General features: G+C 40.6%; 3 long non-coding RNA genes across 3 annotated transcripts; all 3 read left to right on the top strand.

Moving 5' to 3' along the window:
* On the top strand, window positions 1-1,810 carry LOC145157142 (uncharacterized). Its single transcript, XR_013737114.1, has 3 exons — window positions 1-219; window positions 310-394; window positions 1,749-1,810. It is a non-coding gene; the product is annotated as an uncharacterized LOC145157142 (long non-coding RNA).
* A 6,475-nt stretch (window positions 1,811-8,285) lies between these two features.
* LOC145157141 (uncharacterized) lies at window positions 8,286-10,095 on the top strand. The gene is made up of 3 exons (XR_013737113.1): window positions 8,286-8,504; window positions 8,595-8,679; window positions 10,034-10,095. It is a non-coding gene; the product is annotated as an uncharacterized LOC145157141 (long non-coding RNA).
* A 6,475-nt stretch (window positions 10,096-16,570) lies between these two features.
* LOC145157140 (uncharacterized) lies at window positions 16,571-18,379 on the top strand. Its single transcript, XR_013737112.1, has 3 exons — window positions 16,571-16,789; window positions 16,880-16,964; window positions 18,318-18,379. It is a non-coding gene; the product is annotated as an uncharacterized LOC145157140 (long non-coding RNA).
* Window positions 18,380-18,657: the final 278 nt, after the last annotated feature.

Below are 18,657 nucleotides of genomic sequence, written 5' to 3'. Positions count from 1 at the left end.
TCTTTCCCACTACTCCTTGTCACCTTAGTGGACCTTTACACCCAATCTCCAGCTCTTCCCACGTTCTAAGAGCTGGAGGATTGATCCTCTCTCCTCATTCTCCATAAAAACTCTTTCATTCTACACTTAGCAACCAAGAACACTCTCCAAAATTCTCTCATCTTTTCTCTTAACTTCAAGAACTTCAAGGCTTTCTCCAGGGATTTCTTTCTTCAATTAGTAAGTATCTTCATCATTCACATAATTATTAAACTCCATTCTACTCAAATTATTGATATCTTACACAAGTTCCATCTTATTCGGTGTTAGATTTTCGAATCATCAAGACATCTTCTTAGTGTTCTTGAGTTGAACACATCCTCTCTCTCACTTTCATCTACTGAAACCACATAAGGTGAGTTCATACCCACACATTTACATGTTTTTCTTAAGTTTTAAGGGGGGAATACAAGTAAAATCATCAAGAACACAATTAAACTTTTTCTAACAGATTGCATCAGAAAAGATGGACGTTAATCACAGACTGTTTTGGTCAACTTAAAAATTTTAGTTTTCAAAACTGTTTCAGGTGCAAGTAGTTCAAACTCTTAGCTTTAAAATGACTACTTGCACATCTCCAAATGGATTTTCGACAATTAATGGTGATTTTTACAAAACTGCCTGTCATTTCAGAGGCAAACCCGGACCAGTCTGTGATTATGAACATTTTCACCTCTGTTAGAGATCACTAAAAATCATGATAAAATTTACGAACAAACTAGACTCATATTCCAAACTCTCAAAATTTGCGGATTTGGATTTAGAGTTGTGATGATTTTTCTATAAATTTTCTAAGAACGGTAACAGAAACTGTTTTTAACGAAAAGTTGCTGTTAATTTCATTTCACCTTGTAACATGTTGAGCAAGGTGTATATCTTTATGTGACTATATGTTACTGCAATATATGACATTTTATCTTAATATTTAGACACACATCAGTTTACAAATGGATTTGGTCATATAAAATATAAAGAATAACAAGTGATTATAATCAAAGTACAATCGATACATTCAAACATTAAATAAACTATTTTGAATATAGTTTGCATACATTACCACGTACTACCCTTGGTTGATAAACTATAATAGGTATAGTTTATGATACATTACATAACATATACATTTAAAAAGGGTACATTTATACAAAGGATATTTTCATTAAGCAAGGTACGGCCATACGGTACCAAGTTTTCATAACACGAAATTCCGTTAATGACTTTGTGAGACAATTACTTCAAATTACCATTAAGTCCTGTATTGTAACCAGAGTCTCCTTGAGGGAGAGCGTGATACTTGTGTATAGATCTATATTGGGTTTGGCAAACCCACACCTAAACTGCATGCAACAGTTAGACCGATAGGTCTGGGGTGACAAATGTCATAACATTTCCGACGCCTGAAGAACGTCGTTTTAGGCAACCTTGGTCATAGTATGGTTATAATAAACTCACATAAAGTATTAACAAACATTGGAATTTACGGGAACTTCATTAAAATTTAACGAGTTTATGTCGATTTAAACTTGCATTGTTTTACTATAAATATGACAAATTACTTGTACATTTCGATCTTTGGGTTTTAAGACTACATTTACACATTAAGGAAAATATTGGATTTTTCTAACACAAATACTACTTTTACAAACGAAAAGTTTATGAACTCACCAACCTTTGTGTTGACATTTTTTTTAAACAACTTGTATTCTCAGGAAATCATTAAACAGGTAATCAAGTGCTTTTGAGGATGGGACGCTAAGGCGTCTACTATTTCATATTTTATCAATATATTGTAATTGATTCGTAAACATGTAATTCATACAATGATGTAATTTTTTTTCAATTATATATATGTTGGTTGTGTTTGCTTGAATTACTATTACAATTGCTGTTATGATACTATACATGAAGTCCTCCACCCCCGGACGTTTCCGCCATCCTTGGTTTGGGGGTGTGACAGATTGGTATCAGAGCGCAGTTTATAGTGAATTAAGTATATCAAACCACATAAGATATACAAACTATAAACACAATTGGGACTAATAGTCTCTGATTTGTGCATTTTTCAAATAAATATACTTTTAGAAAATAAATGATTCTTTTTATTAAAAAGTATAAATACATGCATACATGCTCACATAGTGTCATAACTACAACAACATAAAATAAAAGAAGAGGAGTTGTACATTATGGGTATGCCTTGGTATATGTAAATCAAGTCTGGGAAGGATATAGCCTGATCAACTATATCTGTCCGGGAATTGACTTGCATATACCGGGGGATGGTCAGGATGGACAACAAATCTAACAAACTCGTCTTACCGCTAGTACGCCTCATTCACGAAGCCGGTCTATAAGGGGGGTATAAGGTTGTTGCCTATAAAATGGCAACTTAATGGGTGTCCACTCTCACCCACCGCTTCCTTGATCGGTGGAGGGTCGTTAGCCGAACGGGTAAGACAAGGACTTATAAATTCTCATTAAAAGTATGATGAATATTATAAAGTAACTAAATGCTTTAAGAACTCAAAACTAAACATTTACAAATACTATAGGAGTATTTTGTGTTACTATAATAAAAATATTTTATACTTTCATTTTACCTCATAACCCAATGTATTGGGTCAATAAAAAGTATAAAATCGTATGTATCGTAAACATACCGGAAAACAACGTAATAATATACTTTATGTATAAAAGATTTCTCTCCCTATAAATACACTTTTACTAAAAGTACATTGGTTTATGACTTATGACAGAACCATGCCGCCAAGAAGAAGACCAAGACCTTCCAGCAACACAGCAACACCTCCTCCGCCGCCGCCTCCACAGTTTGATCCCGCGATGTTCCAGGCTGCAGTAACAGCAGCCGTAGCGGCCGCAATGTCACATATAGGGACCAACGGAGCTGGTGGTTCGGGATCGGGAGCTACACACTCTATCCACGGAGACAGTACGTGGCGTGCAAAAGAGTGTTCATACAAGCACTTCACAAATGGCAAACCCGACAACTTCAATGGAAGCGGGGGAGTCATCACGTTGATGCAATGGTTTGAAAAGACCGAAGTAGTCTTTCAGGTGTGCTCCTGCCCCGAAGCGAGCAAAGTTAAGTTCGCAACCTTAACCTTCACCGGCCGGGCCCTTACTTGGTGGAACTGCCGGGTTAAGTCACTTACTCTCGAAGTGGCTAGCTCCATAACCTGGGCAGAACTAAAAACGTTGATGATGAAGGAGTACTGCCCGAGAGGTGAAATTCAAAAGCTGGAACAAGAACTCTGGAACCTCAGGATGACGGGCTCTGACCTTGAAACCTACACCACCCGATTCAATGAATTGGCTCTCCTCTGCCCAACAATGGTTAATCCGGAGGAGAAAAAGGTGGAGCGATACCTTTGGGGACTGTCTCTCCACGTGCAAAGTAGTGTCCTAGCTTCAAGGCCAACTACTTTTGACAGTGCCAGGGAGCTGGCACAACAACTTGTTGACCACCGAGCCGGTCATAATACTACAACCACCACCACTGATAAATCAAAAGGGGGAAACAACAAAAGGAAGTTCTGGAACGAAAAGAAGAGCCAACCAGCACAGGACCCCGCTAAGAAGCAACAAATTGTTGCTGTCCATGCTGCCACTAATGCTGCCACTACTGCTACCACTCCAGCACCACCGAAGCCATATGCGGGAAAACTACCTAAGTGCAACAAGTGCAACTTTCACCACAATGGTGCTTGTAGGGAGATGCACTGTAACAACTGCGACAGGAAGGGGCACACTGCTCGTTTCTGTAAAGCGCCGGCTCAACCAATCAACCAAGTCGCCAGTACGGGGGCAACCCGGACCTGCTACAACTGTGGAGACGCAGGTCACTTCAAAAGAGACTGCCCCAAAGCACAAGCCCCTAATGCTGGTGGAGTAGGAAGAGTCCTGGCAATAGGACATGGGGAAGCAGTCGAGGATCCCACGGTGGTTACCGGTACGTTTCTCCTCAATAACTCTTATGCATGCGTACTATTCGATAGTGGAGCGGAGAGGAGTTTCGTGAGCCACCAATATAAATATTTACTTGAACAAAATCCCCAATCACTAAAGGATACTTACGTAGTAGAAATGGCAAATGGGAAAGTAGAACGCACTAGCGATATATACTCAGAATGTACTCTCACTCTAGACAACCATACATTTAAAATTGACCTGATGCCAGTCACCATAAAAAGCTTCGACGTAATCATCGGGATGGATTGGTTAGTTCCTCACCGTGCCGACATTCTATGTTACGAAAGGGCCGTTCGCCTCAACCTACCAAATGACGAAACCCTTCTCATCTATGGTGACAAACCTAGTGCGAATTTACAAATCATCTCATGCATCAAAGCCCAAAAGTATCTCCGGAAGGAGTACCATGCCTTCTTAGCCCATATAGTAGACAAGAAACAAGACGTGAAAGACATCAAAGACATCCCCGAAGTGTGTAACTTCCCGGATGTGTTCCCAGAAGATCTTCCTGGTGTACCACTCGCACGACAAGTCGATTTCAGAATTGACTTAATACCCGGAGCTACCCCCGTAGCCAGAGCTCCATACCGCCTCGCACCATCAGAAATGCAGGAGTTGTCCAGTCAGTTGACCGAGCTTTTGAACAAAGGGTTCATCAGACCAAGCTTCTCACCTTGGGGAGCACCAGTCCTTTTTGTAAAGAAGAAGGACGGATCATTTCGCATGTGCATCGACTATCGGGAACTAAACAAGCTCACCATCAAAAACCGATATCCTCTGCCCCGAATCGACGACCTTTTCGACCAACTCCAAGGAGCAAATTTCTTCTCAAAGATCGACCTAAGGTCAGGCTACCATCAGCTACGAGTTCAAGAAGAAGATATTCCCAAAACTGCATTCAGAACTCGCTATGGGCACTACGAGTTTGTGGTGATGTCCTTCGGTTTAACAAACGCACCTGCGGTATTCATGGACCTAATGAATAGAGTGTGTCGACCCTACCTAGACAAGTTTGTAATCGTATTCATCGACGATATCTTGATCTACTCGCGAAGCGAAGAAGAGCATCGCCTACATCTACGCCAAGTGCTAGAAACGCTAAGAGCGGAGAAGCTTTATGCTAAGTTCTCTAAGTGTGAATTCTGGATTAGAGAAGTGGATTTCCTTGGACATGTGGTAAGTGAGAAAGGCATACATGTGGACCCCTCCAAGATCAAGGCAATCGAGAATTGGTCAGCACCCAAGACGCCAACCGAAATTCGACAATTCCTTGGGCTTGCTGGCTACTATCGAAGATTTATACAAAACTTCTCCAAGATTGCGAAACCACTCACCACTTTGACGCAGAAAGGTGTGATATTCAAGTGGGAAAATAAACAAGAAACTGCTTTCCAAACGTTAAAACAAGCCCTATGCAGCGCACCGATCTTGTCTCTCCCAGAGGGAACCGAGGACTTCGTAGTGTACTGTGATGCTTCGAATCAAGGCCTCGGATGTGTGCTCATGCAGAGAGGGAAGGTTATCGCGTATGCATCAAGACAGCTTAAGACGCACGAGGTTAATTATACTACGCACGACCTGGAATTAGGAGCAGTGGTTTTCGCTTTGAAGATCTGGAGACACTACCTCTACGGCACGAAATGCACTATCTTCACTGATCACAAAAGTCTTCAGCATATCCTCAATCAGAAAGAGCTCAACATGCGACAGAGGAGATGTGTGGAGTTGCTGAATGACTACGAGTGCGAAATTCGTTATCATCCGGGCAAGGCCAATGTAGTGGCCGATGCTCTAAGCAGGAAGGAGTACTCGGGCCGCCGAGTAAAATCCTTAACAATGACAATCCATTCCCACCTGACCATACAAATCAAGGAAGCTCAACTGGAAGCTTTGAAACCAAAAAAGGTGGCAGGAGAGACATTAAGGGGAATGGATAAAAACTTAGAAGTCAAGGAGGATGGAGCACGTTATATCATGAACCGGATTTGGACACCGAAGTTCGGTGGACTCCGAGATGTTGTCATGAATGAAGCACACAAGACTCGATACTCCATCCATCCCGGGTCGGATAAGATGTATCTAGACCTCAAGAAATTATACTGGTGGCCGAACATGAAAGCTGAGATTGCTACCTATGTGAGCAAGTGCGTGACTTGCGCTAAGGTCAAAACAGAATACCAGAAACCATCCGGGCTATTACAACAGCCGGATATACCTGAGTGGAAGTGGGAACGAATAACCATGGACTTCATAACCAAGCTGCCTAAGGCATCAGGCGGGCTTGACACAATATGGGTAATTGTAGACAGATTGACCAAATCAGCACACTTCCTACCAATAAAAGAAACCGACAAGATGGAGAAGCTGACTAGAACGTACATCAGAGAGATTGTACGACTCCATGGTGTGCCGATATCCATTATCTCCGATAGAGATAGTAGATTTACCTCACGGTTTTGGCAGTCTCTACAAAAATCATTGGGAACTAGGCTTGACATGAGTACGGCCTACCACCCACAAACCGACGGACAGAGCGAGCGAACCATTCAAACGTTGGAAGACATGTTAAGAGCTTGTGTGATAGACTTCGGTAAAGCATGGGATACCCATCTACCGCTTATCGAATTCTCCTACAATAACAGCTATCATACTAGCATCAAAGTCGCTCCATTCGAAGCTCTTTACGGTCGCAAATGCAGATCACCCCTGTGTTGGGCTGAGGTGGGGGATACACAGCTAGCTAGAGGGCAAGTCTCTAATAGCACCCTCACTGGCCCTGAAATCATAAGGGAAACCACAGAAAAGATCGTTCAAATTCGAGAGAGACTGAAAGCGTCTCGCGATCGGCAAAAGAGTTACGCAGACAAACGACGCAAACCCTTGGAATTCCAGGTGGGTGATCGAGTACTACTAAAAGTTTCCCCTTGGAAAGGAATGATACGATTCGGCAAACGCGGGAAACTAAATCCAAGGTACATCGGGCCATTCGAAATCCTTGCTAGGATTGGGCCAGTAGCATACAAACTTCGATTACCTCAGGAACTCGACAAAGTACATCCCACGTTTCACGTGTCGAACCTAAAGAAGTGTTTGTCTGATGAGACACTCGTAATACCACTCGACGAAATCAAAGTTAACGAAAATCTCCACTTCGTGGAGGAACCAGTCGAAATCATGGATCGGGAAATCAAACGAACGAAACAAAGTCGTATTCCCATCGTGAAGGTACGTTGGAACGCTAAACGAGGACCCGAATTCACCTGGGAATGCGAGGATCAGATGAAACAAAAGTATCCACATCTCTTCCCAAACTCTTGAAATCCAAGTCAAAATGAAAATTTCGGGACGAAATTCCTTCTAACGGGGGGATGATGTGACAACCGTCAAATTTCGCTCAAGTCAAAGTCAAACAAAGTCAACAAGTCAAACCGGTCAACTCCATTAACCCTTGTATGTTAGGGTTTACATTATACAATTCGCTATTTCAATGAGAAAACATCATTTGAAAAATTCATGTGTTTGATTTTCCTTACCTTAACAGTGCTAAACAACAAACCAAAGCGATAAAACACTATTGCACAATCATCGGGATTGTGTAAGACACTAAATCATGGCTTAACGGGGTTTATGGACCTTTCGTTGCGAAGCCGGACACTCAAAAAGATCACAAACGAAACCTCTCACAATCTCTTTCACTCAACCTCTCTCTATTAAAATCTCTCCCAAATCTCTCCCGAATCTCTCCCAAATCTCTCTCAAAAGTTCCTTTAATTTTTTTGTAATCATTCGGGCCATCCCGACCCTTAACTGGGTCAAAAACCACTTGAAACGGGGTAAAAACGGGTAAAATAGGCTTAAGGACCCAAAACTGAAGCTTCAGGACCGAAGTCCCTGTCATAAAGGAAGACGACACACATTTGTCTGTCGTAACCTTACGACTCGCGTGTTGATGACACGCAATGAGTATCAAGGAAGCCCCTGTCATAAAAGAAGACGACATGCATGTTTGCGTGTCATAATTTTTCCGGTTTTTCGACTACGACTTCGTTTTAACTCCGTTTTTCATTATTTTAACGTGGGATTTTCACCCAAAACTTTATTTTATAAACTAAGGCCCCAAAATATATAAATCTCCAGGGTTTTTATAAAAATGTATTAAAAGAATTGGTGGTTGGACTAATTATTGAGGGAATATTTGCTTTTCCTTATTTTATGACAAAAGCAAGCCACCACCACCTCACTCTATGATCATCCACTCTTTCCCACTACTCCTTGTCACCTTAGTGGACCTTTACACCCAATCTCCAGCTCTTCCCACGTTCTAAGAGCTGGAGGATTGATCCTCTCTCCTCATTCTCCATAAAAACTCTTTCATTCTACACTTAGCAACCAAGAACACTCTCCAAAATTCTCTCATCTTTTCTCTTAACTTCAAGAACTTCAAGGCTTTCTCCAGGGATTTCTTTCTTCAATTAGTAAGTATCTTCATCATTCACATAATTATTAAACTCCATTCTACTCAAATTATTGATATCTTACACAAGTTCCATCTTATTCGGTGTTAGATTTTCGAATCATCAAGACATCTTCTTAGTGTTCTTGAGTTGAACACATCCTCTCTCTCACTTTCATCTACTGAAACCACATAAGGTGAGTTCATACCCACACATTTACATGTTTTTCTTAAGTTTTAAGGGGGGAATACAAGTAAAATCATCAAGAACACAATTAAACTTTTTCTAACAGATTGCATCAGAAAAGATGGACGTTAATCACGGACTGTTTTGGTCAACTTAAAAATTTTAGTTTTCAAAACTGTTTCAGGTGCAAGTAGTTCAAACTCTTAGCTTTAAAATGACTACTTGCACATCTCCAAATGATTTTTCTACAATTAATGGTGATTTTTACAAAACTGCCTGTCATTTCAGAGGCAAACCCGGACCAGTCTGTGATTATGAACATTTTCACCTCTGTTAGAGATCACTAAAAATCATGATAAAATTTACGAACAAACTAGACTCATATTCCAAACTCTCAAAATTTGCGGATTTGGATTTAGAGTTGTGATGATTTTTCTATAAATTTTCTAAGAACGGTAACAGAAACTGTTTTTAACGAAAAGTTGCTGTTAATTTCATTTCACCTTGTAACATGTTGAGCAAGGTGTATATCTTTATGTGACTATATGTTACTGCAATATATGACATTTTATCTTAATATTTAGACACACATCAGTTTACAAATGGATTTGGTCATATAAAATATAAAGAATAACAAGTGATTATAATCAAAGTACAATCGATACATTCAAACATTAAATAAACTATTTTGAATATAGTTTGCATACATTACCACGTACTACCCTTGGTTGATAAACTATAATAGGTATAGTTTATGATACATTACATAACATATACATTTAAAAAGGGTACATTTATACAAAGGATATTTTCATTAAGCAAGGTACGGCCATACGGTACCAAGTTTTCATAACACGAAATTCCGTTAATGACTTTGTGAGACAATTACTTCAAATTACCATTAAGTCCTGTATTGTAACCAGAGTCTCCTTGAGGGAGAGCGTGATACTTGTGTATAGATCTATATTGGGTTTGGCAAACCCACACCTAAACTGCATGCAACAGTTAGACCGATAGGTCTGGGGTGACAAATGTCATAACATTTCCGACGCCTGAAGAACGTCGTTTTAGGCAACCTTGGTCATAGTATGGTTATAATAAACTCACATAAAGTATTAACAAACATTGGAATTTACGGGAACTTCATTAAAATTTAACGAGTTTATGTCGATTTAAACTTGCATTGTTTTACTATAAATATGACAAATTACTTGTACATTTCGATCTTTGGGTTTTAAGACTACATTTACACATTAAGGAAAATATTGGATTTTTCTAACACAAATACTACTTTTACAAACGAAAAGTTTATGAACTCACCAACCTTTGTGTTGACATTTTTTTTAAACAACTTGTATTCTCAGGAAATCATTAAACAGGTAATCAAGTGCTTTTGAGGATGGGACGCTAAGGCGTCTACTATTTCATATTTTATCAATATATTGTAATTGATTCGTAAACATGTAATTCATACAATGATGTAATTTTTTTTCAATTATATATATGTTGGTTGTGTTTGCTTGAATTACTATTACAATTGCTGTTATGATACTATACATGAAGTCCTCCACCCCCGGACGTTTCCGCCATCCTTGGTTTGGGGGTGTGACAGATTGGTATCAGAGCGCAGTTTATAGTGAATTAAGTATATCAAACCACATAAGATATACAAACTATAAACACAATTGGGACTAATAGTCTCTGATTTGTGCATTTTTCAAATAAATATACTTTTAGAAAATAAATGATTCTTTTTATTAAAAAGTATAAATACATGCATACATGCTCACATAGTGTCATAACTACAACAACATAAAATAAAAGAAGAGGAGTTGTACATTATGGGTATGCCTTGGTATATGTAAATCAAGTCTGGGAAGGATATAGCCTGATCAACTATATCTGTCCGGGAATTGACTTGCATATACCGGGGGATGGTCAGGATGGACAACAAATCTAACAAACTCGTCTTACCGCTAGTACGCCTCATTCACGAAGCCGGTCTATAAGGGGGGTATAAGGTTGTTGCCTATAAAATGGCAACTTAATGGGTGTCCACTCTCACCCACCGCTTCCTTGATCGGTGGAGGGTCGTTAGCCGAACGGGTAAGACAAGGACTTATAAATTCTCATTAAAAGTATGATGAATATTATAAAGTAACTAAATGCTTTAAGAACTCAAAACTAAACATTTACAAATACTATAGGAGTATTTTGTGTTACTATAATAAAAATATTTTATACTTTCATTTTACCTCATAACCCAATGTATTGGGTCAATAAAAAGTATAAAATCGTATGTATCGTAAACATACCGGAAAACAACGTAATAATATACTTTATGTATAAAAGATTTCTCTCCCTATAAATACACTTTTACTAAAAGTACATTGGTTTATGACTTATGACAGAACCATGCCGCCAAGAAGAAGACCAAGACCTTCCAGCAACACAGCAACACCTCCTCCGCCGCCGCCTCCACAGTTTGATCCCGCGATGTTCCAGGCTGCAGTAACAGCAGCCGTAGCGGCCGCAATGTCACATATAGGGACCAACGGAGCTGGTGGTTCGGGATCGGGAGCTACACACTCTATCCACGGAGACAGTACGTGGCGTGCAAAAGAGTGTTCATACAAGCACTTCACAAATGGCAAACCCGACAACTTCAATGGAAGCGGGGGAGTCATCACGTTGATGCAATGGTTTGAAAAGACCGAAGTAGTCTTTCAGGTGTGCTCCTGCCCCGAAGCGAGCAAAGTTAAGTTCGCAACCTTAACCTTCACCGGCCGGGCCCTTACTTGGTGGAACTGCCGGGTTAAGTCACTTACTCTCGAAGTGGCTAGCTCCATAACCTGGGCAGAACTAAAAACGTTGATGATGAAGGAGTACTGCCCGAGAGGTGAAATTCAAAAGCTGGAACAAGAACTCTGGAACCTCAGGATGACGGGCTCTGACCTTGAAACCTACACCACCCGATTCAATGAATTGGCTCTCCTCTGCCCAACAATGGTTAATCCGGAGGAGAAAAAGGTGGAGCGATACCTTTGGGGACTGTCTCTCCACGTGCAAAGTAGTGTCCTAGCTTCAAGGCCAACTACTTTTGACAGTGCCAGGGAGCTGGCACAACAACTTGTTGACCACCGAGCCGGTCATAATACTACAACCACCACCACTGATAAATCAAAAGGGGGAAACAACAAAAGGAAGTTCTGGAACGAAAAGAAGAGCCAACCAGCACAGGACCCCGCTAAGAAGCAACAAATTGTTGCTGTCCATGCTGCCACTAATGCTGCCACTACTGCTACCACTCCAGCACCACCGAAGCCATATGCGGGAAAACTACCTAAGTGCAACAAGTGCAACTTTCACCACAATGGTGCTTGTAGGGAGATGCACTGTAACAACTGCGACAGGAAGGGGCACACTGCTCGTTTCTGTAAAGCGCCGGCTCAACCAATCAACCAAGTCGCCAGTACGGGGGCAACCCGGACCTGCTACAACTATGGAGACGCAGGTCACTTCAAAAGAGACTGCCCCAAAGCACAAGCCCCTAATGCTGGTGGAGTAGGAAGAGTCCTGGCAATAGGACATGGGGAAGCAGTCGAGGATCCCACGGTGGTTACCGGTACGTTTCTCCTCAATAACTCTTATGCATGCGTACTATTCGATAGTGGAGCGGAGAGGAGTTTCGTGAGCCACCAATATAAATATTTACTTGAACAAAATCCCCAATCACTAAAGGATACTTACGTAGTAGAAATGGCAAATGGGAAAGTAGAACGCACTAGCGATATATACTCAGAATGTACTCTCACTCTAGACAACCATACATTTAAAATTGACCTGATGCCAGTCACCATAAAAAGCTTCGACGTAATCATCGGGATGGATTGGTTAGTTCCTCACCGTGCCGACATTCTATGTTACGAAAGGGCCGTTCGCCTCAACCTACCAAATGACGAAACCCTTCTCATCTATGGTGACAAACCTAGTGCGAATTTACAAATCATCTCATGCATCAAAGCCCAAAAGTATCTCCGGAAGGAGTACCATGCCTTCTTAGCCCATATAGTAGACAAGAAACAAGACGTGAAAGACATCAAAGACATCCCCGAAGTGTGTAACTTCCCGGATGTGTTCCCAGAAGATCTTCCTGGTGTACCACTCGCACGACAAGTCGATTTCAGAATTGACTTAATACCCGGAGCTACCCCCGTAGCCAGAGCTCCATACCGCCTCGCACCATCAGAAATGCAGGAGTTGTCCAGTCAGTTGACCGAGCTTTTGAACAAAGGGTTCATCAGACCAAGCTTCTCACCTTGGGGAGCACCAGTCCTTTTTGTAAAGAAGAAGGACGGATCATTTCGCATGTGCATCGACTATCGGGAACTAAACAAGCTCACCATCAAAAACCGATATCCTCTGCCCCGAATCGACGACCTTTTCGACCAACTCCAAGGAGCAAATTTCTTCTCAAAGATCGACCTAAGGTCAGGCTACCATCAGCTACGAGTTCAAGAAGAAGATATTCCCAAAACTGCATTCAGAACTCGCTATGGGCACTACGAGTTTGTGGTGATGTCCTTCGGTTTAACAAACGCACCTGCGGTATTCATGGACCTAATGAATAGAGTGTGTCGACCCTACCTAGACAAGTTTGTAATCGTATTCATCGACGATATCTTGATCTACTCGCGAAGCGAAGAAGAGCATCGCCTACATCTACGCCAAGTGCTAGAAACGCTAAGAGCGGAGAAGCTTTATGCTAAGTTCTCTAAGTGTGAATTCTGGATTAGAGAAGTGGATTTCCTTGGACATGTGGTAAGTGAGAAAGGCATACATGTGGACCCCTCCAAGATCAAGGCAATCGAGAATTGGTCAGCACCCAAGACGCCAACCGAAATTCGACAATTCCTTGGGCTTGCTGGCTACTATCGAAGATTTATACAAAACTTCTCCAAGATTGCGAAACCACTCACCACTTTGACGCAGAAAGGTGTTATATTCAAGTGGGAAAATAAACAAGAAACTGCTTTCCAAACGTTAAAACAAGCCCTATGCAGCGCACCGATCTTGTCTCTCCCAGAGGGAACCGAGGACTTCGTAGTGTACTGTGATGCTTCGAATCAAGGCCTCGGATGTGTGCTCATGCAGAGAGGGAAGGTTATCGCGTATGCATCAAGACAGCTTAAGACGCACGAGGTTAATTATACTACGCACGACCTGGAATTAGGAGCAGTGGTTTTCGCTTTGAAGATCTGGAGACACTACCTCTACGGCACGAAATGCACTATCTTCACTGATCACAAAAGTCTTCAGCATATCCTCAATCAGAAAGAGCTCAACATGCGACAGAGGAGATGTGTGGAGTTGCTGAATGACTACGAGTGCGAAATTCGTTATCATCCGGGCAAGGCCAATGTAGTGGCCGATGCTCTAAGCAGGAAGGAGTACTCGGGCCGCCGAGTAAAATCCTTAACAATGACAATCCATTCCCACCTGACCATACAAATCAAGGAAGCTCAACTGGAAGCTTTGAAACCAAAAAAGGTGGCAGGAGAGACATTAAGGGGAATGGATAAAAACTTAGAAGTCAAGGAGGATGGAGCACGTTATATCATGAACCGGATTTGGACACCGAAGTTCGGTGGACTCCGAGATGTTGTCATGAATGAAGCACACAAGACTCGATACTCCATCCATCCCGGGTCGGATAAGATGTATCTAGACCTCAAGAAATTATACTGGTGGCCGAACATGAAAGCTGAGATTGCTACCTATGTGAGCAAGTGCGTGACTTGCGCTAAGGTCAAAACAGAATACCAGAAACCATCCGGGCTATTACAACAGCCGGATATACCTGAGTGGAAGTGGGAACGAATAACCATGGACTTCATAACCAAGCTGCCTAAGGCATCAGGCGGGCTTGACACAATATGGGTAATTGTAGACAGATTGACCAAATCAGCACACTTCCTACCAATAAAAGAAACCGACAAGATGGAGAAGCTGACTAGAACGTACATCAGAGAGATTGTACGACTCCATGGTGTGCCGATATCCATTATCTCCGATAGAGATAGTAGATTTACCTCACGGTTTTGGCAGTCTCTACAAAAATCATTGGGAACTAGGCTTGACATGAGTACGGCCTACCACCCACAAACCGACGGACAGAGCGAGCGAACCATTCAAACGTTGGAAGACATGTTAAGAGCTTGTGTGATAGACTTCGGTAAAGCATGGGATACCCATCTACCGCTTATCGAATTCTCCTACAATAACAGCTATCATACTAGCATCAAAGTCGCTCCATTCGAAGCTCTTTACGGTCGCAAATGCAGATCACCCCTGTGTTGGGCTGAGGTGGGGGATACACAGCTAGCTAGAGGGCAAGTCTCTAATAGCACCCTCACTGGCCCTGAAATCATAAGGGAAACCACAGAAAAGATCGTTCAAATTCGAGAGAGACTGAAAGCGTCTCGCGATCGGCAAAAGAGTTACGCAGACAAACGACGCAAACCCTTGGAATTCCAGGTGGGTGATCGAGTACTACTAAAAGTTTCCCCTTGGAAAGGAATGATACGATTCGGCAAACGCGGGAAACTAAATCCAAGGTACATCGGGCCATTCGAAATCCTTGCTAGGATTGGGCCAGTAGCATACAAACTTCGATTACCTCAGGAACTCGACAAAGTACATCCCACGTTTCACGTGTCGAACCTAAAGAAGTGTTTGTCTGATGAGACACTCGTAATACCACTCGACGAAATCAAAGTTAACGAAAATCTCCACTTCGTGGAGGAACCAGTCGAAATCATGGATCGGGAAATCAAACGAACGAAACAAAGTCGTATTCCCATCGTGAAGGTACGTTGGAACGCTAAACGAGGACCCGAATTCACCTGGGAATGCGAGGATCAGATGAAACAAAAGTATCCACATCTCTTCCCAAACTCTTGAAATCCAAGTCAAAATGAAAATTTCGGGACGAAATTCCTTCTAACGGGGGGATGATGTGACAACCGTCAAATTTCGCTCAAGTCAAAGTCAAACAAAGTCAACAAGTCAAACCGGTCAACTCCATTAACCCGTGTATGTTAGGGTTTACATTATACAATTCGCTATTTCAATGAGAAAACATCATTTGAAAAATTAATGTGTTTGATTTTCCTTACCTTAACAGTGCTAAACAACAAACCAAAGCGATAAAACACTATTGCACAATCATCGGGATTGTGTAAGACACTAAATCATGGCTTAACGGGGTTTATGGACCTTTCGTTGCGAAGCCGGACACTCAAAAAGATCACAAACGAAACCTCTCACAATCTCTTTCACTCAACCTCTCTCTATTAAAATCTCTCCCAAATCTCTCCCGAATCTCTCCCAAATCTCTCTCAAAAGTTCCTTTAATTTTTTTGTAATCATTCGGGCCATCCCGACCCTTAACTGGGTCAAAAACCACTTGAAACGGGGTAAAAACGGGTAAAATAGGCTTAAGGACCCAAAACTGAAGCTTCAGGACCGAAGTCCCTGTCATAAAGGAAGACGACACACATTTGTCTGTCGTAACCTTACGACTCGCGTGTTGATGACACGCAATGAGTATCAAGGAAGCCCCTGTCATAAAAGAAGACGACATGCATGTTTGCGTGTCATAATTTTTCCGGTTTTTCGACTACGACTTCGTTTTAACTCCGTTTTTCATTATTTTAACGTGGGATTTTCACCCAAAACTTTATTTTATAAACTAAGGCCCCAAAATATATAAATCTCCAGGGTTTTTATAAAAATGTATTAAAAGAATTGGTGGTTGGACTAATTATTGAGGGAATATTTGCTTTTCCTTATTTTATGACAAAAGCAAGCCACCACCACCTCACTCTATGATCATCCACTCTTTCCCACTACTCCTTGTCACCTTAGTGGACCTTTACACCCAATCTCCAGCTCTTCCCACGTTCTAAGAGCTGGAGGATTGATCCTCTCTCCTCATTCTCCATAAAAACTCTTTCATTCTACACTTAGCAACCAAGAACACTCTCCAAAATTCTCTCATCTTTTCTCTTAACTTCAAGAACTTCAAGGCTTTCTCCAGGGATTTCTTTCTTCAATTAGTAAGTATCTTCATCATTCACATAATTATTAAACTCCATTCTACTCAAATTATTGATATCTTACACAAGTTCCATCTTATTCGGTGTTAGATTTTCGAATCATCAAGACATCTTCTTAGTGTTCTTGAGTTGAACACATCCTCTCTCTCACTTTCATCTACTGAAACCACATAAGGTGAGTTCATACCCACACATTTACATGTTTTTCTTAAGTTTTAAGGGGGGAATACAAGTAAAATCATCAAGAACACAATTAAACTTTTTCTAACAGATTGCATCAGAAAAGATGGACGTTAATCACAGACTGTTTTGGTCAACTTAAAAATTTTAGTTTTCAAAACTGTTTCAGGTGCAAGTAGTTCAAACTCTTAGCTTTAAAATGACTACTTGCACATCTCCAAATGGATTTTCTACAATTAATGGTGATTTTTACAAAACTGCCTGTCATTTCAGAGGCAAACCCGGACCAGTCTGTGATTATGAACATTTTCACCTCTGTTAGAGATCACTAAAAATCATGATAAAATTTACGAACAAACTAGACTCATATTCCAAACTCTCAAAATTTGCGGATTTGGATTTAGAGTTGTGATGATTTTTCTATAAATTTTCTAAGAACGGTAACAGAAACTGTTTTTAACGAAAAGTTGCTGTTAATTTCATTTCACCTTGTAACATGTTGAGCAAGGTGTATATCTTTATGTGACTATATGTTACTGCAATATATGACATTTTATCTTAATATTTAGACACACATCAGTTTACAAATGGATTTGGTCATATAAAATATAAAGAATAACAAGTGATTATAATCAAAGTACAATCGATACATTCAAACATTAAATAAACTATTTTGAATATAGTTTGCATACATTACCACGTACTACCCTTGGTTGATAAACTATAATAGGTATAGTTTATGATACATTACATAACACATACATTTAAAAAGGGTACATTTATACAAAGGATATTTTCATTAAGCAAGGTACGGCCATACGGTACCAAGTTTTCATAACACGAAATTCCGTTAATGACTTTGTGAGACAATTACTTCAAATTACCATTAAGTCCTGTATTGTAACCAGAGTCTCCTTGAGGGAGAGCGTGATACTTGTGTATAGATCTATATTGGGTTTGGCAAACCCACACCTAAACTGCATGCAACAGTTAGACCGATAGGTCTGGGGTGACAAATGTCATAACATTTCCGACGCCTGAAGAACGTCGTTTTAGGCAACCTTGGTCATAGTATGGTTATAATAAACTCACATAAAGTATTAACAAACATTGGAATTTACGGGAACTTCATTAAAATTTAACGAGTTTATGTCGATTTAAACTTGCATTGTTTTACTATAAATATGACAAATTACTTGTACATTTCGATCTTTGGGTTTTAAGACTACATTTACACATTAAGGAAAATATTGGAGTTTTCTAACACAAATACTACTTTTACAAACGAAAAGTTTATGAACTCACCAACCTTTGTGTTGACATTTTTTTTTTAAACTTGTATTCTCAGGAAATCATTAAACAGGTAATCAAGTGCTTTTGAGGATGGGACGCTAAGGCGTCTACTATTTCATATTTTATCAATATATTGTAATTGATTCGTAAACATGTAATTCATACAATGATGTAATTTTTTTTCAATTATATATATGTTGGTTGTGTTTGCTTGAATTACTATTACAATTGCTGTTATGATACTATACATGAAGTCCTCCACCCCCGGACGTTTCCGCCATCCTTGGTTTGGGGGTGTGACAAAAACTATATGAGTCTACCACATCATACAACAGTAACACTTAATTCTCAGCCATACCGACTTATTAAACCTCATAGCAAAAACCTGCTATAAA

The sequence above is a fragment of the Lactuca virosa genome, chromosome 2 (genome assembly GCF_052849685.1).
Source record: "Lactuca virosa cultivar CGN04683 chromosome 2, Lactuca_virosa_CGN04683_v6, whole genome shotgun sequence".
Lineage (NCBI taxonomy): Eukaryota > Viridiplantae > Streptophyta > Magnoliopsida > Asterales > Asteraceae > Lactuca > Lactuca virosa.
Note: the sequence above shows the minus strand (reverse complement) of the source record. Positions and strands in the feature narration are given on the sequence as shown.